At 42.6% G+C, this 25,799-nt stretch overlaps 1 pseudogene; it reads left to right on the top strand.

Annotated features, from left to right (window-relative positions):
* The first annotated feature begins 6,484 nt into the window (after positions 1–6,484).
* Positions 6,485–7,260, top strand: LOC118350137 (MICOS complex subunit MIC19-like; annotated as a pseudogene).
* The last annotated feature ends 18,539 nt before the right edge of the window (positions 7,261–25,799 follow it).

Raw genomic sequence — 25,799 nt, 5'->3', positions numbered from 1 at the left:
GAGGATGACACTAAACCAGGATTGCCCCAGAAAAGTGGTGACAGCCAGGCAGGCGCATGGCATCTTGGCCAGTCATTCTCCTGGGACCTGGATTATGAACAGGAGCTCGTGCGTGACGTTGTCATGAGGACCATGGCCTGCACGGTGGTTTTCCTGGGCTCGCGCTCCAGACCCACAGTTTCCGTTAGGCTCAGGGGCTAATTCAGTTTCTCTGCACCTCCATCCCTTGGTCTGTTAAAATAGAAGCACACCGCTGCCCACCCCCCGGGGTTCCTGTGGGAGTGAAATGCCACCGGGCCCCAAGCCCAAGCTCCACAAAGGTTAGCTCTGGTCATGGGGGCCTGTCTCCCCCGCTCCTCTCAGGACTCCCAGGAGCCTTAGATCCATTCGCACTCGTATCACGGCACATAGTACAGCATCTGGCACAAGTCAGCAGGAGTTTGCTGCGTTGAACTGAACAGAAAAGTGGCTCCCACGGCTCCCTCTCATGGCTTGGGGTGGGGGGGTACCACCCGAACTCTTCTGGGCCTGTGAGCATCCTCCCCCCTCCTTCCTGCTCTGCTCTCCTGGGCTCCCCCTCCAGCCCTCACCTTTTCAAGAACCACATTCTAGTCTCGCTCCCCCTTTCTCTTCAGTCTCCCCTTAGATTCTTCCCTGATGCATGTGAACATGCTCAGGGCTCCTCCACTTTTAAGAACAAACATACAAAAAAAACCCACTCCTGCCCTACACTGTCCCTCCAGCTATTTCCCAAACTCTGCACATCTGTTCCCAGCTGAACCTCCTCCGTAAAGTGGCCAGCTTTCTGCAGCTTCTCTGCTCATCTCACACTCCATTCCAAAGCACTAAAGTCAACCTTCCCTTTTCCAAAATGTTTGTTTGTTTTTAGCGTCACCCATGACCAATTATTTTGCTAGGCCCAATTGATGTTGTATAATTTTTGTCTAAGGCAATCCCTCTGCAGGTTCAAGACCCCTGACCATGCCCTTTCTTGGGACACTAGATGCCTTCTCCTAGCTCTCTGCCTGCATCCCATCTCCCACCAGCCTCCAGGGATTGGAGCCATTGGAGCTCCTCAAGAACATGCCTTCTCACCCTGAATTCCACCTCTAGGCAATTTATCCGCTCCAGGGAGGTGTCGCAGGCACCTCACACCAGTATGTTCAAAACTGAACTCACTGTCTTCATCTCCTCCCCGGATCCAGGCCCCTCTGATGTTCCCTTCATCATAATTAGAAAAATGGGGGTTATCCTTGACTTTCCTTTCCTGCAATCCTGAAATTTTACCAATTCTACCTCCTTAAATCAGATTAAATGTCTGTCAGATCCACCCACTTCCCTCCACCACCCTTGCTGGGAGAATAGGGACCATCCACAGGGTTCCACTGAGAGAGGGCAACTGGAAGCTCCACACTTGGTCTCTCTGGGATGTCTGCAACACCTATTACCTTTGCCAATTTTGGTTTTTTAAAAGACTTATGTATTTTAGAGGAGGGGCAGAGGGAGAGGGAGAGAATCCTCAAGTAGACTCCCCACTGAATGAAGAGCCCAATGTGGTGCTGGATTCCAGGACTCTGAGGTCATGGCCTGAGCCAGAATCAAGAGTAGTCTACCCACATAGATCAATGGAACAGAATAGAGAACCCAGAAGTGGACCCTGAACTTTATGGTCAACTAATATTCGATAAAGGAGGAAAGACTATCCATTGGAAGAAAGACAGTCTCTTCAATAAATGGTGCTGGGAAAATTGGACATCCACATGCAGAAGAATGAAACTAGACCACTCTCTTGCACCATACACAAAGATAAACTCAAAATGGATGAAAGATCTAAATGTGAGACAAGATTCCATCAAAATCCTAGAGAAGAACACAGGCAACACCCTTTTTGAACTTGGCCACAGTAACTTCTTGCAAGATACATCCACGAAGGCAAAAGAAACAAAAGCAAAAATGAACTATTGGGACTTCATCAAGATAAGAAGCTTTTGCACAGCAAAGGATACAGTCAACAAAACTAAAAGACAACCTACAGAATGGGAGAAGATATTTGCAAATGACATATCAGATAAAGGGCTAGTTTCCAAGATCTATAAAGAACTTCTTAAACTCAACACCAAAGAAACAAACAATCCAATCATGAAATGGGCAAAAGACATGAAGAGAAATCTCACAGAGGAAGACATAGACATGGCCAACACGCACATGAGAAAATGCTCTGCATCACTTGCCATCAGGGAAATACAAATCAAAACCACAATGAGATACCACCTCACACCAGTGAGAATGGGGAAAATTAACAAGGCAGGAAACCACAAATGTTGGAGAGGATGCAGAGAAAAGGGAACCCTCTTACACTGTTGGTGGGAATGTGAACTGGTGCAGCCACTCTGGAAAACTGTGTGGAGGTTCCTCAAAGAGTTAAAAATAGACCTGCCCTACGACCCAGCAATTGCACTGTTGGGGATTTACCCCAAAGATACAGATGCAATGAAACGCCGGGACACCTGCACCCCGATGTTTAGAGCAGCAATGGCCACAATAGCCAAACTGTGGAAGGAGCCTCAGTGTCCATCGAAAGATGAGTGGATAAAGAAGATGTGGTTTATGTATACAATGGAATATTCCTCAGCCATTAGAAATGACAAATACCCACCATTTGCTTCAATGTGGATGGAACTGGAGGGTATTATGCTGAGTGAAATAAGTCAATCAGAGAAGGACAAACATTATATGTTCTCATTCATTTGGGGAATATAAATAATAGTGAAAGGGAATATAAGGGAAGGGAGAAGAAATGTGTGGGAAATATCAGAAAGGGAGACGGAACGTAAAGACTGCTAACTCTGGGAAACGAACTAGGGGTGGTAGAAGGGGAGGAGGGCGGGGGGTGGGAGTGAATGGGTGACGGGCACTGGGGGTTACTCTGTATGTTAGTAAATTGAACACCAATAAAAAATAAATTAAAAAAAATAAATGTTAAGATTGTACTTACAAGAAAAAGCAAAAAAAAAAAAAAAAAAAGTGGTCTACCCAACCAACAGAGCCACCCAGGTGCCCCCACCTCAGCCAATTTTAATCTGTATCCTTTCACGGTAACAAACTGTGACCATGAGCACAAGCATTTTTCTGAGTTCTGTGACTCAAGCAAATTTTGAACCTGAGAGCAGTCTTGGGGACCTCCAGCTCATCAACAAGTAGTCAAGTGTTAAGGATCATGATTATAGTCTTGTATGTAAAAGAAAGAAACGGGAGTGATCTCAGTTTCCGCTAAGTCTAGATATGTATCCCCGAGCCCTAGGCCATGCTGACAGTTGTCTTTGGGCTGAGATGAGGAATGTGGGTGGAAGGAGTAGCTGGAGAGTAGAAGCTATGGGAAAGTGGCATTCCGTGTTGAGTATTAGAACTTTAGAGCTGCAAGGCAGCTTAGAGCATCTTGTTCAAAGTCACTCATGTCGCAGAGAAGGCAATGGAAGGAAGGGCAAGGATATAACATGAGTTGACCAGGTCACAGGATTGGGTTCAAATACATGGAATGCTCATTGAACATCAGGTACCAGGCACAAAACCAGATTTGAAGGAATTAGTTCCCTAGGTCCAAGCAATATTGTAAGAGGCTTAGGGCGGGGTGGAGGGCAAGGACTGGAAGACACCCAAATCAGTCTAGGGCCGCCCTGCAGGTGGTGAATGAGTGAAGGTCCCTGTGCACTACAAGTGGTTCTCAGAGCTTTGCTGCTGCCAGCCTGCAACATCCATGCACGGTGCAAAGCAGAGAGAAGAAGCTATAACTCTCCATTACTGTTGGATGGGAGCTGGGGGTGCAGGGGAAGATGAGGGGGGGCAGGAAGGAGATTCCACAGGAGAGATACCTGACTCTGGAAGCTGCCACAGGGGCCCTGAGCTCCCTTCCAGAGCCCAGTTCTCCCAGACTGTGCATCTTTTAGCACCTTCTCTTTCATAATGGATTAAATCTACCCTGCGTCCCTCCCACCCCGCCACACACGTATCTTAGGATCAGAAATAACATGCCCTAAAAGGACTGCAAAAGCATTTGGCAACCTTTATTTATAAATCACATCCATTTTGAAGGGAGCCTCAAGTACTGTCTGAGAAAGTGGGATCATAAGGTAATTCAAGAACAATTTTTCAATAAAGCCTTCCCCAAATATTTTCTGAGCAAGGAAGACAAAAGGCAGAAATTAGTATCTGTGAATTGTACGAAATGCCCAGGCATATGCTAGACCCTTTAGTCTCAGTGACAGGTGACCTGGGAACACTTGGGTGGTAGACAGCAGTGCCCTCGTTAAACAGATGTTAAATAATCATTATCATCATTGGGGACTCAGAAAGATTCAGGAACTTCGCTCCTCCGTTATAATAACACTGGAATTGAGCTTAGCTTGGTCTAAGAGCCCTGGGGCTTTTGCTCTCAAGGAAAATTGCTTCAGCTCCAACTTACAGGTAGACTCTGGTTAATAAATGCTGAGCCGCACAGAGACCTGACCAAGGCTGCAGCCAGGAGAGCAAAGATTTCATTATATCAGCTCTACCTCCTCTGCCCAAGGCTTCACGAAGCACATGGTTTGATATGGAACCAACGTTTTTGTCTAGAATTATTCTACATGAATGCAGGAAAAGCAAGGATAGTCCACCTACCTGTATAACATAGCCCCCGATTCCTCCTACTTATTACCCGGTCACCTAACAGTCCCCAGATCCAGGATGGTGTCCCAGCCCCGTTCCATCTCATCGCCCCGAGCGTATTGTCTTCCTCCCAGGATCAAGTGTGGGTGGCAAGCACACTCACACTGCAGCTTGTAAGAAGGGCAAGGAGTGCCACTTCGGGGCTAGGGCTCATCTTCCATGTCGGGGACAATCTAGAAGTTGTACCACAGTGTCTGCACACATCCCTGCATTGACCACCAGGCCATGCCAGCAACAAAGGAGATGGGAAGTGTCATTTCCCACCCAGGCCCCATGGCACATTGAGTCCTGCGGAAGATGCAGAGAGCAGATTTCATTCAGGGGCCAACTGGCCCCCTCGGCCATGGCCATGGTCACAGTCACAGCCTGAGCCCGTGCTTTGCTTTACAGGGCTTTTACACCGACCACTTCATTTCACCCAGCAACAAACCTTTGTGTAATAACATTTCTCTTGTGTCATGTATGAGAAAATGGGGCCACAGTGGTTAAGGGGCTGAGCTAAGGCACAGCCACAGAGCAATAAATGCCCTGTGAGAACGCCCCGGCAGTGAGAGAATATTAGTAGAATCAGAAGGAAAAACCTGTTCCATCTGCTCCAACCACACTTATTAGGCAATTAATAAGAACCAAGGACATGGGAAAATGGAGCCCAGGGGCAGGTCCTTGCCCTCAAAGGCCTCGTGGCAGCTGGGGATTGCAGGACGGTGTGGTCCTAAGGATTATAGGACACAGTGACAGCAATGGACAGAGGAGGGTCATTAGGACATAGAGAAGACAGTAAGGACTCCCAGAGGGTGATGGGAAGGTAAATGCTTTCTTCAATGTGTGGGTAAAACGGTAAGTCTAAGACCCTCTTGCAGAAAGTGGAGAAGTAGGGCGTTCAGGGAGTGAGGGACTTAGCAGGAATTAGGCGTCTCTTACACCCTGCCTCCTATCCTCTCGTCCCACCTTTTACTCCAGCCACAGCTGTGGCGGACCCATCCCTACAGGTGCAGCCGGATGCTCCCGGCTGAGCTGCTGCCCCAGGTATCTCTGGCCTTCTGCTCCAGGCTTGCCCTGACACCGCGCTGTGGGACACGTGTGAGAACCTGTCCAGTATTCACGCATCCACAACCAAGAGATGTAAGTTAACATCCCACAGGACAAGTCTTGGCCATAGGATGGGGAGCACCAGCAAACAAATGCTCCCTCTGTCCAGAGTTGTACTGTCTGAGGCACACTCTACACACTTCTAGTAGGCACCAGGGGATCGAGCCTATGATGGACAGTGTCTTGGATGAGATTTACATTAAAACAGTGAATTTTATGAAGGTGCCATCCATAATGTGGGTAGACCTCATCCAATCAGTTGAAGTTCCAAACAGAACAAAGACTGGCCTTCTGGAGCAAGAAGGAATTCTCCAACAGACTGCCTTTGGACTTCATCTCTACCATGGGCTCTCCAGGGTCTCGAGCCTGCCAGCCCACATTGCAGATTTTGGGACTTCCATAATGACATAAGCCAATTATTTAAAATAAATCTCTTCATTCTGTTTGCTTCTCTGGAGAACCCTGAATAATACAGAGACCCAGTGATCAACTTGAGCATGCACACTTGCATCAGCTCTCCTCTTCTGCACTCTCTGGAATCACTCGCTTTCAAAATAAACTATGAAGCTGTGTGCACATCGTTGTCTCAGGCTTACTTTCTGGGTGTTCCCCACCCAGTCTGCATATGCACTACAGAGGGCTATCATTATAAAAGGACATTGATGACCCAAAGAGAGCCTTTTGAGGAGTCATGGCCTTGCTCCTGCTGTGTAAGGGAAGCATCCAGGCATTTCCAGGCGTGTGTGTGCACAAGGTGCCTGAAGTGCTCATGGTCTCTGCAGGGGCAGAAGCAGGAGCCACGGGCAGGACCGCAAGCACCCACCAGGTCACCTTTGAAGCGGGTAAGAATAAGAACACCACCATGGTGCAGGGGCATCTGAGTTTTGGAACATGTGATCAATTGTATGAGGGAAACCCCCCCATCTGGTTCGAAGTCTTAGCAGTACCCTGCAGCTTATGATGACTGTTTCTGATGAAGAATCTTCAAGAAGAATAGCTGAGGGAGCTGGCATTGGAGGAAGCCAAGAAAGAGCCTGAAATCTTGAAACAACTAAAGTGAGGTGAAGGGCTGAGTGCAGGGAGGGCTTTTGCCACTGAGCAATTAAGCAGGGCTATTCCTCGGGAGAGGGTATCAAGTGAAGAGGCCAAGCACCTGGCGAAGGCCAAGGCCAAGCACCTGGAGAAGCAAATGGAAGAGAAATGCAGGACTTGTTCTGCAAAGAGCTGTTGGCTGAAGCAAAGGAGAGCAACTCAGAATCCTACAAAGTCACCACTGAGCAATATCGGGAAGCTGCTGGAGAGGTGGAAGCAAAGTTCAAGCAAGATGAGCTGCATCTTCTCTCTGCTGATCTGCTAGCCCGAGTTCTCCAGAACACCCAACCAGCCCTCCGCGGCTCCACTTTGGCTGGCCAGCACATGTGCTGTGCCAGTCAGGCCAACCAGAGCATGCTTGAGAGGCGAGTGTAGTCAACTTCTAGAACAAGCAAGACCTCCTCCATGTTAATTCCAGAGGCAGGACTTTTTTTTGTTTCCCACTAGGAAGAAAGGAACCCCTTTCAGAATAAGATGATTAGAGAGAAGCACCAGGAAGCAGACCCATAGGGGCATATTCCAGTTTGATGAGCTGCTGCTGTTTGAAAAGCTGAGGCCTTAGATTGGCTATCAGCCAGCAAGGACACACCACAGTGTTAGTCAACCCCATCTATGATGATGAAAAGGGAGAGGCAGTCCTCTCCACCTTTTTAATTTTCTTTCTTTCTTTCTTTCTTTTTTTTTTTTTTTTTTGTCAGAGAGAATGAGAGAGAGAGAGAAGAGAGAGAGCACAGGCAGGGATAGTGGCAGGCAGAGGAGAGGGAGAAGCAGACTTCCTGCTGAGTTCCAGGGATCATGACCTGAGTCAAAGGAAGAGGTTTCATTGACCTAGCCACCCAGGCGCCTCTCTTTTTTTTTTTTTTTTTTTGAGATTTTATTTATTTATTCACAGAGATGCAGAGAGAGAGAGGCAGAGACACAGGCAGAGAGAGAAACAGGCTCCATGCAGAGAGCCCAACGCGGGACTCGATCCCGGGACTCCAGGATCACGCCCTGGGCTGCAGGCAGCGCTAAACCACTGCACCACTGGGGCTGCCCGGTGCCTCTTTTTAACTTTCTATTCAACGTTCTCTTCTCACCAAGCTCCATGGTCAAGCGAACCTTCAATCCAGCAAAGCCAGGGGTCAGGATCGGGGCTAAGGTAATTGGAGTAGTGGCAGGTGTAAGGGGGAGGCCAATCTCGGCCCAGTGGTGCTGGATGAAATTGTCTAGGCTGTGTATGTTGGATTTCTCTTTTTCTTTTCTCCTTGACTATATAAGAGCTACTTCATTTTAACTGATGATGATTGTGCAACCAAGAAGGCAAAAAGGAGAGAAAAGTGTCCCTTTTTCACTGGAGTAGTGTTTATGACTACAAGTGAAATAAGGCTTTTTTTTTTTTTTTTTTTATCAACATGAAGGCAGTCTTGGCTTATGCAACCTCTTCTCTATTATGAATACTGACATCTTCACTTCACTAAATATAATACTTTCCAACGGGGAAAAAAAAGAGGATCTTATGTGTTTTCTACTTGCAAGTACCGGGAAGCCCAGAACACTGGCCAGGATGCTAAAGCACAATGCAATAAAAGCTACTGGACACTTCCTACTTCTCTAACGGGACTGCACTTCTCTCTACCAAAGAACCGATACTTTGGTGCCCCCACACTGCTTAGCATATGAGAAGTTCCTAAAAACACTTACTGAGCTGGATTGGATATTTTATTTTAAATGTTGCCTATGTGTTATCATGACATAGATACAGTTTGTTATTATTCAAATTATGTATTATTTGGTGAATCCAAATACAAAGGATTTGGCTAAGAGCTAAGTTGTAGTTCTACATGGGCATGGGCTTGAGCTCAGTTCTTCCGCTAACTAACTGGCTGTGGCACACCGTAATCTCTCTATAAAGGGATATAATTGGATTTTTCTGTTGAGAGATAATAAAGGTCCATCTGGAATTCCCTTTCCAGCTAAATGTCAGTACAATGATGAGGGAGAGAAGAGGGTTTATTTTTTTCCTTAAGAGACTAAAAGAATACCACTATATAAAGATTTTCACTGAAAGAAATACTACAGGATTTATTTCAGAAAAAAAAATTTGGAAGAGAGAAATGTAAGAAAAACTGTTGAACAAAGTAATTGGTAACTATGTGGCAACTAAATCAGAGCTGACTATTTAAAAACAATAGCACAGGGCGCCTGGGTGGCTCAGTCGGTGAAGCATCTGCCTTAGGCTCAGGTCGTGATCCCAGAGTCCAGGAATGGAGTCCCACATTGCACTCTCTGCAGGGAGTCTGCTTCTCCCTCTGCCTATGTCTCTGCTTCTCTCTCTGTGCCTCTCATGAATAAATAAATAAATAAAATCTTTTAAAAAAAGATAGGGATGTTTGGATTAAAGCATTTTAAGGTTTTGATATTATTCAAGACTAAATGAGAGATAGTAATTAATTTCAGATAAGTCAAAATGAATGTTAAATATGGAGGGAGAATAAAACCTCAAACCTTTAAGATAAGGTGGAAGTGGAGGAAGGGATATAATGAAAACTCAATCAATCCAACCAAAGATAAGAATTTGGGGGGGGGGGGGAGTTTCCCGGGTGATTCAGTCAATTAACCGTCTTCCTTGGGCTCAAGTCATGATCTTTGGGTCCTAGGATCAAGCCTCGAATCAGGCTTTCTGCTTGGTGGGGAGTCTGCTTCTCCCTATGCTTCTGTCCCTCCCCAACACCACTCATGTTCTCTCTCTCACTCTCTCTCTCAAATAAATATTTTTTAAAAAGAGCTTTTAAATCAAATAAATAAAAAAAAAATAAGTACAAAGTACAAAGTAGGTCACACAAATGAACACATACATATCCATAGTTACCTTAACTGCACACAGAGTAGTTACCACTGGAAGGCAGAGATCACAGATGAGGTGGAAATAAGAAAAATGTACCTTAATGATATTTATGAGAAACACACCCAAACTGAAGCACCTGAAAGATTGAGACCAGAGGGAGGGAAAACGGTTTATTAGGCAAATATTACCCAAAAGAAAGCTGGTGTAGTTATTTTAGTATCAGGAAAAACTAAAAGGCAGAAAGTATCATTAGAGATAAGAGGCTAGGGCAGCCCTGGTGGTGCAGCGGTTTAGCGCCGTCTGCAGTGATCCTGGTAGACCAGGGATCGAGTCCCACGTTGGGCTCCCTGCATGGAGTCCGCTTCTCTCTCTGCCTCTCTCTCTCTCTCTCTGAATAAATAAGTCTTTTAAAAAAAAAGAGAGAGAGAGATAAGAGGCTATAATAAAAGGAACATTTTTCTCACAAAGGTACATTTCTGAACCTCTTTTTAACCTAACTACATAATCTCAAACATATAAACCCAAAATTGACAGAATTATAAGAAGAGATTGACAAATTCACAAAGTTGGAGAATACACCATCTTTCCAAGGACAGATTGAACATTTATGAATATTGATCATACACTAAGCTATAATGCAAGATTTAATAAATACAAAAAACCAATAATGACCAATTCCTGAACTCACTATCATAAAAATAGAAATCAGTAATGAAAAATAAGCAAAAAAGTCTATACAGTTACTATTTTGTAAAAATAAACTCCAAATAATTCATAGGTCAAAGAAGAACTCAGAAACTATAATTCAGAACTGAGTAATAATATTTTTACACTTCCTTTCCACCATTACACTCTATCCTATCTTGACCAATGCTGTTAAAGACAAAACACCGACACTGACACAGACACACACACACACACACACACACACACACACACACACACTGTATATTGGAAATGAAAAAACCAAACAGTCATTATCTGCAGAAGACTCCAATATTGAAAATCAAAAAGGATTGGGATCCCTGGGTGGCGCAGCGGTTTAGCACCTGCCTTTGGCCCAGGGTGCAATCCTGGAGACCCGGGATCGAATCCCACGTCGGGCTCCTGGTACATGGAGCCTGCTTCTCCCTCTGCCTATGTCTCTGCCTCTCTCTCTCTCTCTGTGACTATCATAAATGAATAAAAATTTAAAAAAAAAAGAAAATCAAAGAGGATTAAGCACAGGCCATTGGTAGGAGAGAATTCGATACAATTGAAGAATACAAGATGAATATCCAAAAGTTAATTATTTGTCTATATGCCCACAACATATAGTTGGAAGCTAATTTTTAAAGAGGTACCATTTTACAATAGCTACAAAGTATTTCAGGTATCTAGGGGCAAATCAAACAAAAGATGTGTAAAATCATAAAATTTTTTTGAGTAACAAATGGATGAGAAAACTTGATATTTTAGAGATGGGAAATCTCCTTAAACTAATATTAAATGTTAGTATTAAATGCAATTTCACACAGAATCTCAGCAAGGCTTTTTGAAGAACTTTTACACTGATTCCAAAATGTAGTATAAGTGCAGAGGGCCAAGTATAACTAAGAATGCTTTGAATAACATAAGGAGACTTACTTTGCTAGTTATCAAGACTTACTAAGAAGTTATTATAATTAAGTTACTGGTACAGAGATAATATACTGTGAATCAGAACACAGAGAGCAGAAAAAGACTCATGAACATATGAAACACAATATGTATCAAGCTGGAATTACAAAAAGAAAAAGATTTTATAAATGAGGCTTGACACAGTTGGTACCTACAGCAGCTTGTACACAGTTGATGAAAGCTAGGGAGAGTAAAAAAGACCCTGTCTTCCAAATCCAAATGGTGGTAATCTGAGCTCTGGTCACTGCTGCTTCTAATCAGAGGTGCAGAAGTAGGCTGCCATTGCTGTTGCAACTCCATCTCCCTCAGGTTGAAGGGACTTCTGAGGATCTAAAGGGCCAGTGCCACTTACTCCTCTCCCACCTTCTTCTTTTTACTCCATTTGAGAGCCAGACATTAAAGACTAGGACATTCAAAAACACTTGCATATAAGGAAAACATTAGAAAATGATCCATGCATGCCCAGGGAAAGGTTTGAAAAAGACCTGAGAAGAACTTAAATTTACACCTCACGTTAATAATCTTCAGCACAGAGACAGCCTACAATTTAAAAAAATAACAAGGGGATCCCTGGGTGGCTCAGCGGTTTGGCGCCTGCCTTTGGCCCAGGGCACAATCCTGGACCCCGGAATCAAATCCCACGTCAGGCTCCTGGCATGGAGCCTGCTTATCCCTCTGCCTGTGTCTCTGCCTGCCTCTCTCTCTCTCTCTCTCTCATAAATAAATAAATAAATCTTAAAAAAATAAAAATAACAAAATAACAAAAAACACCAAACCCTGGGAAAGAGGGAAAATCTGATTTCCAGCATTACCACATTATTGGATTCAAATGTCCAGTTTTCTTTCTTTCTTTTTTAACATTTTATTTATTCATTCATGAGAGACACACAGAGAGAGGCAGAGACATAGGCAGAAGGAGAGGTAGGCTCCCTGCAGAGAGCCCGATGTGGGACTCGACCCTGGGACCCTGGGATCATGACCTGAGCCAAAGGCAGACACTCAACCACTGAGCCACCCAGGTGTCCCAAATGTCCAATTTTCGACAGCAACAAAAACCACAAGATATGCAAAGAAGAGGAAAGTAGAACCCATTGAAAGGGAAAAAACAAAACAGAAACTGTCCTGAAAAAGACCTGATAGTAGATCTACTAGACAAAGACTTTAAAACAATAGTCTTTAAGATGCTCAAAGAACTGAAGGAAGATTTGAAGAAACTCAAGAAAATAATGTAGGAACGAAATGGAAATATGAAAAAAAGGAACAGTAACCCTAGAAAGAAACCAAAAAGAAATCTAGAACTGAAAAGTATGAAAATTGAAGTAGAAAATTCGTGGGGCATCTGGCTGGCTTAGTCAGAGGAGCATGCAACTCTTGATCTTGGGATTGTAAGTTCAAGCCCCATGTTGGGTGAGGGATTACTTTAAATCTTTTTAAAAATCCATGAAATGAAAAATTCACTACAACAATCCAAAGACAGACTTGAACAAGCGGAAGAAAGCATTCCTGAACTTGAAGCTAGGACAGTGGAAATGGTCAAATCTCAGAAACAGAAAGAAAAAAAGATTGAAAAAAATGAGCAGAACATAATGGATCAGTAGGACACCATCAAAGAGTCAACATACGTGTTGTGGGAGTCTCAAAATAGAAGAAAGGGGTAGAGAGCATATTTGCAAAAATAGTGGCTGAACACTTCCTAAACCTAATGAAAGACATCAATATAAACATTCAAGAAGCTCAGTAAAGTCCAAGTAAGATGAATTCAAAGACACCCACACCAACACAATATAATTCAACTTTTGAAAGATAAAGAGTAAATCTTACAAGTAACAAAAGAAGCAAATCATCATATACAAGGGATTCTCAATAAGATTATCAGCAGATTTATTATCATAAACTTTGGAGGTCATAAGACAGGGGCCCCATATATTCAAAATGCTAAAGGAAAAAAAAACTGTCAACCAGGAATCCTATATCCTTCAAAAGTGAGGGAGGAATTAAGACATTCCCAGATAAATAAAATTTGAGGGAGTTCATTACCACTAGACCTGTCCTGAAAGAAATGCTCAATAGAGTCCTGTGAGGTGAATCACAGGACACCAGACAGTAACTCAAAGCTGTATGGAGAAATAAATATCTCAATAAAGATAAATACATGGGCAATTGTTTAAAAGCTAAGTATTATAGCAATGGTTTGTAAATGCATTTTTTGTTTTCTTTGTGATTTAAGAGACATAACATTTAAAGAATTATTAGTCTAAAAGCTAATATTATTGTAACTTTGGTTTATAACTCTAAATCTTTTCTACATAACTTAAGAAAGGAATGCATTAACAAGAATTATTAGTTTATGTTTGGGCACATAATGCATAAAGATGTAATTTGGCGGACATCAACAACCAAAATGGGTGAGGACAGAGCCGTAAAGAAGCAAAGCTTTTGTATGTGATTGAAGTTAAGCTGGTATAAATTCAAATTAGAGTGTTATAACTTTAGGATGTCAAGTGTAATCTCCATAGTAACCACAAAGAAAATAGCCTTGGAATACACACAAAAGGAAACAAGAAATCAATTTAAACATTTCACTACAAAAAATCAACTAAACACAAAAGAAGGCAGTGATGGAATCAAGCGATAAAAAAGCTATAAGATGTACAGAAAACAAATAGGAAAACGATCGGAGTCCTTCTTATCAGTAATTACTTTAACTGTAAATGAAATAAACACTCCAATCAAAAGACCAAGTTTGGCACAATGAGTAAAAATGTATGTGATCCAACTATATGCTGTCCACGAGAGATGCTTTAGATCCAAACACACAAATAGACTGAAAGTGAGAGGGTGGGAAAAGATATTCCATGCAAATAGTAACCAGAAGAAAACAGCGGTGGCTCTCCGAATATCAAAGAAAATAGATTTTAAATCAAAAAAGAATACAAAAGACAATGAAGGACATTACCTATATATATTTTAAGGACATTATATATTAATAAAAGGTTCAAAACAAGATATAACAATTATAAACATTTATATACCTAAATATTTGTCCATTTGATCTAGGTTATATAATTTCTTAGTGTATAGTTATTCATAATACTCCTTAGAGCCCTTTTTAAAATTGTTTCAAGTCTGTTGTGATGTTTCTTCTTTCATTTCTGATTTAACAGTTTGAGTGTTCTCTTTTCTTCTTGGTCTGTGAAGCTAAACTTTTGTTAATTTTATCTTTTCAAAAAAATTGATTTTTGGTTTTCTCATTATATTCTTTTCTCTATTTCATTTACTACCATTTTTTTTCAAGTTTCTTGGAGTAGAAATTTTGTTCATTGATTTGAGATCTTTCTAATATAAACTTTGTTCTACACATGCCATTTGCTGCTTTCCTTAAGTTCTGGTATATTGTCTTCATTTTCTTTCATTTCTATTTCCTAGTTTCTCTGGGTTTCTTTGACTATTCATTATTTATGAGTGTGCTGTTTAAATCTCATATTTTTAAATTCCCCAAATTTCCTCCCTTTATTGATCTCTCATCTTGTTCCACTGGTTTGAGAACATACTCTGTATGATTTCAATCGTTTTAACTTTTGTAGGCTTTATGACCTAACATATGGTCTATCCTGGATAATGTTCCATGTGCACTTGAGAAGACTGTGCATTCTGTTGTCATTGGGTGAAGTAGTCTAAAGATGCCAGGTAGGTCTAGCTGGCTTAGAGTGTTAAGTCATCTGTTTCCTTGGGCATCTACCAAGGTTTTCTGTTCATTATTGACAGTGGTATGTTGAAGTCTGCAGCTATTATCATTAAATCATCTGCTTCTCTCCTCAATTCTGTCACTTTTTGTTTCATGTACTTTGGTCTTTTTTTTTTTTTAATATAAGGTTAGTTGATTTTTGGAGGTCTGTAGCCCACCATTCCAAAAGTGCTTCCGTCCACTTGGAGCCTGGAAAATATGTGAGGTTTCCTACCAGAGACCTATATTGTTCTATAAATAGTTTTTAGGGTGCAGTATCAGGGTTCATGGTTCATAATGTACAATGATCTTATTCATTTTGTCTAGTCAGTTGTCACTTCACAGACCTATCTGGTACCACTTGAGGGTTATGATCAAAGTTGTAGATAAAAACTAGCATACTGACCCCTAATGCCCTCTTCAGTTTTCTTTTGTGAAAGTGATATGCCCATCACCTCCAACATCCTCAAACTTTACACTATATTTCAATGAGATTGTACATTTCATCTGAAAATCATAATCACCAAACTACAGCACTGTCAAGATTTTATCTCCAGCTAGAATCTGTGTAGATCGCAACTCAGATTAATTCTCTATCCTAGGGACGCCTGGTTCAGTGGTTGAGGTCTGCCTTTGGCTCAGGGTGTGATCCCAGAGTCCCAGGATCAAGTCCCACAATGGGCTTCCTGCATGGAGCCCTCTGCTTCTCTCTCTGCTTGTGTCTCTGGCTCTCTCTCTCTGTCTCTCTCGTGAATAAATAAATAAAATATTTAAAAAACAAACAAACCTCTCTATTCCCAGATTCCCTAACTTCTCAGGACATAGCTTTATGTATCATAGATTATTTTAGCTTCTTAACTGCTCGTTTCTCCATTACTCCTTTCTCACACTTTTGGTTTCTACTATAAGAAAACTCAAAGTGAAATGCTAAATCACAATTTCAGTAGTCTCCATAATGGGGAATTTTACCCAATACCTTCTCCACCTTTAGTCTCTGTCTTCATAACATGCTCTGAGATGTTTTTTTCTATATGAAGTCTATTCAACAGTAAATATTAAATATTTATTTTGCATTTGGTGGTTTATGACAATGTGAGTTTTGCTGGCAAAAAGAGTCTCAAAACAATTATGGAAATCATTAGGCTAAATCATAGATTGAGTGGCTTACTGGGTGCTATTATGGATATCTGAGATACAACATGTTCTTCTGGAAAAGATTCCAATTACAGTGATTATAGTATTCTTGCCTAATACAGCTCCGTGCAAATACTCTGTACATATAATTATGTGTGTGTATATATATATATATATGTGTGTGTGTATATATATATATATATATATAATCCCAGGTTACCTTATCCTATATGTGCTCATGGTTTTCAATATCCTGTATCTACTTTTTATTCAAATAGAATTGTCTATAGCTAATGTCTAGACAGAGACTAACCAGTGTTTGCTAACACCACTTTGAACCTTTTTCCCCCAAAATCAATGTAAGCCCCAATTGACCACATATTATAGACTGAATTGTGCCCTGAGCCCCAAATTCATTATGTTGAAGCCCTAATCCTCAAAGTCAGTGTTTAGAGATAGTGCCTTATAAGAAATTAGGCTGGATGAGATCATAAGGGTGGGGCCCTGATATAATGGGATGAGTATCTTATCAGAAGAGACAAGAAAGGCATCTCTTTCCCTTTTCTCTTGCTCTCTCTCCCTCAGCAAACACTACCGACAGAGGAAAGATCATGAGGACTCAGTGAGAAGGCAGCTCTCTACTGGCCAGGAACGGACCCTGCTAGAGCTCAATCTGGGACTTTCCACCACCAAAACAGTGAGAAAATAAATGTCTGTTGTTGAAGCCACCTTGCCTGTTTTGTTATGGCAGCCTGAGCAGACTTCTATATACCATGTTTATCTCTGGAGAGAGGATCTGACAAAGCCCTACGATTCAGAAGCATGTCATCTACCAAGAAGGGACATCTCATGAGAATACTACGTGATCAGTGCTTCTAACTCAGCCTGGGAATTCTGAAAGGGCCCACAAAGCACACATTTTTAAAAAAAGATTTTATTTATTTCAGAGAGAGAGAGCGCGCGCACAAGCAAGAGGAGGGGGATAGGGAGAAGCAGAATTCCTGTTGAGCAGAGATTCCCAATGGGAGGCTCAATCTCAGGACCCCGGGATCATGACCTGAGCCGAAGGCAGACACTTTAACTCCCTGAGCCACCCAGGCACCCTGGCAAAGCATACATTTGAGCAAGGTTTTCTTTTTCTTTCTTTCTTTTTTTTTTAAAGATTTATTTATTTATTTATGATAGACACACAGAGAGAGAGAGAGAGAGACTCAGGCAGAAGGAGAAGCAGGCTCCACGCCTGGAGCCTGATGCGGGACTCGATCCCGGGACCCCAGGATCTCACCCTGGGCCAAAGGCAGGTGCCAAACCACTGAGCCACCCAGGGATCCCCCTGAGCAAGGTTTTCAATGATGTCTGGCCAGGAGAAGAAATAGCAACCCAGGAAGAGAGAACCCCCATCAAGGGCTGACTTATTTATTTATTTAAGATTTTATTTATTCATGAGAGAGAGAGAGAGAGAGAGAGAGAGAGGGGCAGAGACACAGGCAGAGTGAGAAGCAGGCTCCATGCAGGGAGCCCAACGTGGGAGTCGATCCCGGGTCTCCAGGATCACGCCCTGGGCTGAAGCAGCACTGAACCGCTGAGCCACTCAGGCTGAAGGGCTGACATTTTAAAAGGCAGCTGTAGCTGAACACTGAGAGGCTAGACGATATGACATGACAGGGAGCATTGGGAGAGGAGACTGAACAGATGCACTGGGGACAAGACGTGAACTTCCCCAATTGGCAAAACCCAAGAACCTACCTTTCAATGTGAGAAGACACCAATCAACATATTCATTTACTAGAGCTCTCAGAACAAAATACTACAGACTGGATATCTTAGCAACAGAAATTTATTTTCTCACTCTGGAGGTAAGAAATCTGAAATCAAGGTGTCAGAAAGATTAGTTTCCTCTGAGGCCTCTCCCCGTGGCTTGTAGATGGCTGCCTTCTCCCTGTATCCTCACCTGGTTGTCCTGCTTCACACACACCTGTGTCCACTTCCTTCTTGTAAAGATGACATTCATACTGGATTAGGGCCCACTCTAATGACCTCGTTTTTTGTTTTGTTTTGTTTTTTTAATGACTTCGTTTTAATTGCTTCTTTAAAGATGCTATATCCAAATGTAGCCACATCTTGAGTTGTGGAGGTTACTAATTTGATGTTTGAGTGGAGTGGGGAGAGGAACACATCAGCCTAAAACAAGCAAGACACAGTAAGTAAACACAGATGGAACACAAGTGAGTCTAGGACATCGCCTGCTGGAGGACCGATTCGTTTTACGCCATTTGTTCACTTTCCCCCCAGTGGACTCCCAGGTTTTGAAAGATTTCATCTGCCGAACTACCCTTATTAACTTATAAATTCTTCACTTATAAAAACCAAAGACAGTGTGCCAGTCAGATCTCATCAGCAAGCAACATCTGGAACTACCATACTGAGTCTATAACCAGGAAGGAAATTTGGCATTTACGTTAACCTATGAAGACTTGTGTGGGGTGTGCATTTGTGGTTAGAGGTAGACTTTCTGGAGTAGAGCAAGTGCTGAAGTATGCGCTCCTACACACAGAGACGCCCTGGGTATGTCTCTGTTGTAGCACTTGGCATATCATATTGCAATTCTGTGGCTATGTGACTGCATCCCCATCAACAGGGACCTGCCTCACTCATTTCCACAACCCCAGCAATGTCCCTGATTGTCTTAAGTGGATTAAACCCAGTATCACATCTTTAAGACCTCTGGAGGGCACAAGACCACAAGTTGGAAAGTACTGGTCTAGGATCTTAAGTGTACACAGGAAGACTATTCATATGTTCATATCCTCCCCACAACATACACACTCTCACTTTAAATGCCAACACACAGTGGATGAAGATGCCATGGAGTATGTCACTGACAGTGCCCTGGGATTCTGAGCAGGAGCCGATCCAAAGCTGGGGCACTCAGGAAGCGCCTGGGTGGCTCAGCTGGTTGGGTGTCTGACTCTTGATTTCAACTCAGGTCATGATCTCAGAGTTGTGGGATCGAGCTGGAAGCCCTGCATTGGGTTCCATGCTCCGTAGGAGTCTGCTTGAGATCCTCTGTCTCCTTCTCCCTCCACTCCCCATGCATGCTCTTTCTAATATATATATATATGTATATGTCTTTTTAAAAATATATATATATATTAAAGCTGGGGCACTCAAAAGACAGAAGGTGAGATGGGCTTTGACAGATAAAGGGGAGTTTGGAATAAGCAAAGAAGGGGGGACACATTCAAGTGAGGAAATAAGAGAAAATTCAGAGATGGAAAGGTATATAGTTTTCAGCAGATAAAGTTTTTAAATCAATGCTTGATATACAGAGAAAATGTACAAATTATAAGGACACAGCTAAAAGAATTATCAGAAAGAAAATATATCTACATAACCCCCTTTGAGATCAAGAAATAGCACATTATTCTCTATATCTCCTTGTGTATTTTTGAATATTAATCCATAGGATGTATTAGAAACATAGACACAAATGAGAAAGAAACAAATACCAGTAGGGGGACACATTCTGTCTCCTGGGTCCATCATAGTAGGTTGAACAATGGCCACCCAAACATAGCAAGTCTTAATCCCAGGAATTTGTTAATGTTACTTTATTTGGAAAAGAGGACACAGACACATCTTTTGAGGCCGCCATTCAACCTACGACAGCACTGAGATATATTAGTGTCAGTCTGTCACCAAAATCATCTTTGGGCAAGTTACTAACAGAAGTTTACACCTGCTAAGTTGAGGGCCAAGTCTCGGGATGCTGGTGGTACCCTTCTGCTCTGATGTCAAAATGTTGGGGTTTGGGAACAAACAGTCAAGAAAGAATTCTTGAGATGGCTTTGGGGCAAAAAGGTGGCTTTATTAAAGCACCAGGACAGGACCCATGGGCAGAAAGAGCTGTACCGGGGTCGGGAGGAGTGGCTCATTATATGCTTCCAAGTTGGGAGGGGGTTAGGGATAGCGTAAGTCTCTGAGGAATTTTAGAAGCAAGGTTTCCAGGACTTTGACGGGCTAGCTGTTGTTAGGAAAAGGTCATTTATTACCATCTAATAAAACCTGAGTCGTGAGACCCTTCAGATGTGTATCGGTGGGTCATATGCTTGGAGGATGATTGCTAACATATATAATAAAACCCAAGGAATGGGATCCTTCAGTGATGCTTGGAGGATGATTGCCAACATGTTTCTTGGGAGGTAGAAATAAAGGACGTTTCCAAAGGAATTTTTATATGTTAAAGTAGATTCACAGGATCCTGGGGGTTGGGCTGAGATTGCCTCTTGCTCTTACCAAAGTATTAACATTGAGGCAGTGGAGTTTTTTTTTTTAAGACTTTATCTATTTATTCATGAGAGACAGAGAGAGAGAGAGAGAGAGAGAGAGAGAGAGAGAGAGAGAGGCAGAGACACAGGCAGAGGGAGAAGCAGGCTCCATGTAGGGAGCCTGTCGTGGGACTCGATCTTGGGTCTTCAGGATCAGGCCCTGGGCTGAAGGTGGCACTAAACCACTGAGCCACCCAGGCTGCCCAAGGCAGCAGAGTTTCTACAGGAAGGTCACTCTGCCTGTTTCAAAAACTTGTCAATGGGCTGTAGGGAGTTAAGGAAGTTTAATTCTGGAACATCTAGGTGGCTCAATAGTTGAGCATCTGCCTTTGGCCCAGAGCGTGACCCCTGGATTTTAGATCGAGTCCCACATCAGGCTTCCTGCGGAGAGCCTGCTTCTCCCTCTGCCTATGTCTCTGCCTCTGTCTCTCATGAATAAATAAAACCTTAAAAAAAAAGGAAGTTTAATTCTTTTGTTTTTTTCTCCACATCATGAACTGTCTCCCACCATGAACCATCCCTGTCATCTCTTTCAATCAAAATATTTCCATTTTACAGGTAAATAAACTGAGCTTCAAAAGATGGGAGTACAGCTGCAGGTCACACATGGTGAGGCCAGACTGGAATTCAGACTCTGGTGTGATCATGAATTATACCCTCTCAGCTCTGACTTCCTTTCACTTCCTCCAGGGTTTGACAAAGTCCCTCACTTCAAAGCCGTAGGACTAGGACAGATAGTAAACACACAAGGAGGCTTGCCTAGAATCTGAAAAAAAAAATTTTATATCCTCTTGAGTTTTTTCTTTGCCCTTAGCAGCCCCGAGTCCCTGGGCCTTCACTTAGATAGCAGAGCTGTCCCTTTGCCCTTATAGTCACACCCTCCAAGTCGGCCACACTGTGTCTGTGTGCTACTTCAGAGAGTGCTTCCCAGAACTGCCAATGAGAACAAACTTTTATGGAGTTTTTATTTGCCAGGCTCTAGTCTCAGCACTTCAGTCATGTAACTTCAATTTAATCCTGACAACCCCATTAGATAAATTACCACTATTATCTCCCATTCTGGAAATGAGGAAAGAGGCATAGAAATTAAATATCTTGCTCAAGGCTACAAAGCTAGGAAATGAAAGATGCTATTGAAAAGTAGGCAGCCTGTCTTCAGAGCCCTGCGTTCTTAACCTCTACCCTCTATGCTGCCTCTTCTTGTGCCACCTCAGGGTAGGAAAATACCACCTACGTTGTTTTAAACGTTATACTCCAAGTAATGCAACCTAAGATCACAGGCAGTTACACTGTGAATGGGCATTTGCACTTTGCTAAAGAGTCCCCAAAAGCCACAGACCTGGAGAAAGAAGTATGTGGCAGGGGTGGCAGGGAAGGGGTGGATAGGCAGAAAGGAGGCTAAGAATATGAGAGGTCCAGACACAAAAGCAAATGAAGGATCAAAGGGTAAAGTGGCAAGCAGGGACCAGGTGCAGGAAGATTGTGGGCTGCGTTAGGACAAATCTCACAAACACCACATTTGCATTACAGTACTAGTAAGAGTCCTCAAAGGCAGGTCAGACACTGTCCTCCGCAGCACCTAGAAAAGTACCTGCATGCAGTAAACCTTTTAGACATGGAAGAGAATGGAAGAACCGTTGGGTCTCTCCAAAGATTTAGGGGATCTGCTCTTGTGCCGTCTCTCCAGCTTCATCTCAAAGACCCATACACCTTAATCACGTCACCATTCCATCGGCAGCCCTGCCCCCCTTTCCATTTACACAAAATCCACTGTGGCCACTCAGCTTCAATGCTGTGAAGGTGTCCTTTATGGCTTCTGCCCACAGGGACCTCTGGCTTTGGAACCCAAGACAATTTTTGCCTCTGCCCCCATTGGGCCCTGACATCTCCTGATGGTTTTTCTTCCATGATTTAAATCTTGTCAGCTAATTTCATTCCCAGAAAAATGATACGATATGCTACTTCACATTATTCACAGTATTTTGAGTTTTTTTTTTAAAGATTTCATTAAACGAGATTTTATTTTATTTATTCATGAGAAAGAGAGAGACAGAGAGACAGAGAGGCAGAGACACAGGCAGGAGAAGCAGGCTCCATGCCAAGGAGCCCAATGCGGGACCTGATCCCGAATTCTGGGATCACACCGAGCCAAATGCAGACACTCTACCACTGAGCCACCCAGGCACCCTGAGCAGTTTTTTAAACATACTATATGCTGCTGTTTTTCTCAGTGACTGTAGAGTCTCAAGAGAAAAGAAGTAACAGCTCTAGAAAATTCAGTTTATTTTAATCCTTTTGTACTGATGTCTGGAATATGAAAAATACAAAAACACAGATGTGAAATGCTGGGAGTGCCTAATGCAGTGGAACCTCCAGGCCAAAATATGTCAGGCATTGCTCAGTGTTGAGAGAACCCAGCTAAATCTCAGTTTAATAATTAATTTTTTTGTTATGAAGCCAAATGTGTTGATATTGAGGAAGGTCTAGTCTAGAACCCGTAAAGGAGAATAATAGGGAGTCTCTGACCCAAGGGCATTTCAAAAGCCTACTGGAAATCATAAATCTAACAATAAAACTACTCCAGCTAAAACATCACAGTTCTTTACTTTTAGAGGAATTTTAAGAACTTGGTGCAATTATTTTAGTTATGGTGTAGAAGCCAAAACGTCTGAATGTTATGTCTTTGATTAATAAAGGAAAACTGAATTATAATTTCATAGGTAAAATCTTTTAAAACATGAATCCCATTAGAAAAAAATAATTTACAACCTTTCAGTGTTTGTGGTGGGGAGGGGCAAAAGCTTCAAGGAACTTAGGAACAGGAGTTACTGTCTTTTTTTTTTTTTTTTTAAGATTTTATTTATTTGACAGAGAGAGAGAACACAATAGGCAGAGTGGCAGGCAGAGGAAGAGGGAGAAGCAGGCTCCCCTCTGGGCAGACACAGGACTCAACCCCAGGATCCTAGGATCATGACGGGAAGAGGGCAGACGCTTAACAGACTGAGCCACCCAGGCACCCAGGGGTTCCGGTCTTAATTAACAACAGTCCATTTATTAAGCCCTGACTATGTGCTCTATGAGCATGCTCTCATTTAATCCTTACAACCTAATGAAGGTACTATTTTTACCTTCAATTTATTTTTATTTTTAAAGATTTTATTTATTTATTCATGAGAGACACAGAGAGAAAGAGAGAGGCAGACACAGGCAGAGGGAGAAGCAGGCTCCATGCAGGGAGCCTGACATGGGACTCAATCCTGGTCCCCAGGATCACGCCCCCGGCTGAAGGTGGCGCTAAACCGCTGAGCCACCCAGGCTGCCCTTTACCTTCAATTCATAGATGAAACTGAGCTCAAAGAGTTCAATGGCTTGTCCAAAGCCATCCAGCTGGCAAGTGACATGTTCAAGAACCAAACTCCAGGCACTTGGTTCCAGAGCTTATGTTCTTTATCACCGTACTGGATCATTCATTCATCCCCCTTTTCCTCTCTCCGGTCGGATAACCCGTCTTCCCAATAACTAACGGAGGAGGACTTTCCACGAGGTTCAAGCTGAGGCATGAAGCAGAATGTGAGAAAACAAGACTCCTGGGTGGTACTTGTAGACACATCATACCCTGGATTTCGGATCTGACTAGTCTGGGGAAACGTGTATCTTCTAAGAACTCTTGAGTTTTGAGGCACAACTATGTGTGAAAATTCCATGCTCTGTGGCCTGGTGATAATGACCCCAAATTCCTCATTCTGCTGCCTTCGGTACCTACCTCCTCTTGACCATGGCTGTCATTTTATCAATACTCAAAGCCATCCTCATGGAGAATGGGAGAATGGGATGAGAAGAGAAGCAGGTGATTCTTTTCAGCACTGCCTGCTATCTACCCTTTTATTTCAACCTTTTTTTCCTTTTTCTTTAGATAAAAGATACTCTCGGATAGTGCACACATTCTCTTCAACAAATGACCCAAAATAAAGCGGAAAGCCCAGGTGCATTTCTAGACTTTTAAAGAGGTCACTCCAGATCCCAAGGAAGTGGTGGCTTCTGTAAGTTGGGATCTCTGGCAGTCCTATTCCATGCCTGCAGCCCCACTTCTGGGCTGATGGGTAGAACCTGTCCTGTTTCAATTCCTTAACGTTAGGAGCAAGCAGTCCTGTAGGCTTCCCAATGTCCTATGCCCTCTGGTAAGTCCTAATAAAGAATGATGCCAATCTCCAAGTTGAAGCCTACCTGAACCAAAGGCCAGGACACAGCTGGAACTCGACAGATTTTATCTTGCAATTTACTTCACCAGGTTCAACGAGGCTTGAATTATCCAAGAAATTATGACTAGATCACAGCAGCAAAGCTGACCCAATGGCGGTTCCGGTCAGTTGGCGGAACTCTAGCAGGAAAAAGGCAAGATTATGTTGCCATGATCTCATCTTGAAATCAGTAAAGTAGGTAAACCAGTATGTCTGAGTATTTATTTACCGAACATAAAGGAGAAAATGATCCAGCTTGGGCAACTATAAAAGTACTCAGAGATTAAGCAAAGTGAAAGGGATTTTTGAAAGGCAGAGTTCAGAAATACTGTCTCACATCTTTGGAGAACCATTTCGTAAATTTTATAAGGAGCGTCACTAAACATGTAGCCAACTTCAATGGAGGTAGGGAGCTCCGCACCCAAACTGCCTGAGTTATAGCCAGTTTAAAGCGGTCATTTCCATAAGCACTGAATTCCACCACATAACATGCAATTCAGCTAAAGTGCTATTGTACACATCTTTTATTTGCGTTAGAAAGGCATCAATCACCTCATGCTACAATATGTAATTAAGAAGTAAATGTACTACTTCGCTTAGCCTCACAAGACAAATATTGTATTACTGTAAGAGATTTTGTATTACTAAAGTTGTGATTTTAACCAGCTATGTTACAATGATAAATACAGTTGATCCTTGAACAACCCGGGAGTTAGGGTCACCAACACTGCCCCTCCCCAGCAGTCAAAAATCCAAGTATAACTTTTGACTCCCCCAAAACTTATCTACTCGTAGCCTACTGTTAATTGGAAGGCTTACGGAAAACATCAAGTCAATTAAAACGTATCCTGTATGTGATATGCATCGTACACTGTACTCTTACAATAAAGTGAACCAGAGAAAAGAAAATGTCAAGAAAAATACAATACTATATTTATTGGAAAAAACCTCACACGGTTCAAGTCTGTGTTGTTCAAGGGTCAACTGTATATATGTGAAAGGCT

The sequence above is a fragment of the Canis lupus genome, chromosome 10, assembly GCF_003254725.2.
Source record: "Canis lupus dingo isolate Sandy chromosome 10, ASM325472v2, whole genome shotgun sequence".
Taxonomy (NCBI): domain Eukaryota; kingdom Metazoa; phylum Chordata; class Mammalia; order Carnivora; family Canidae; genus Canis; species Canis lupus.
This window is presented reverse-complemented; position numbering and strand designations above follow the sequence as displayed.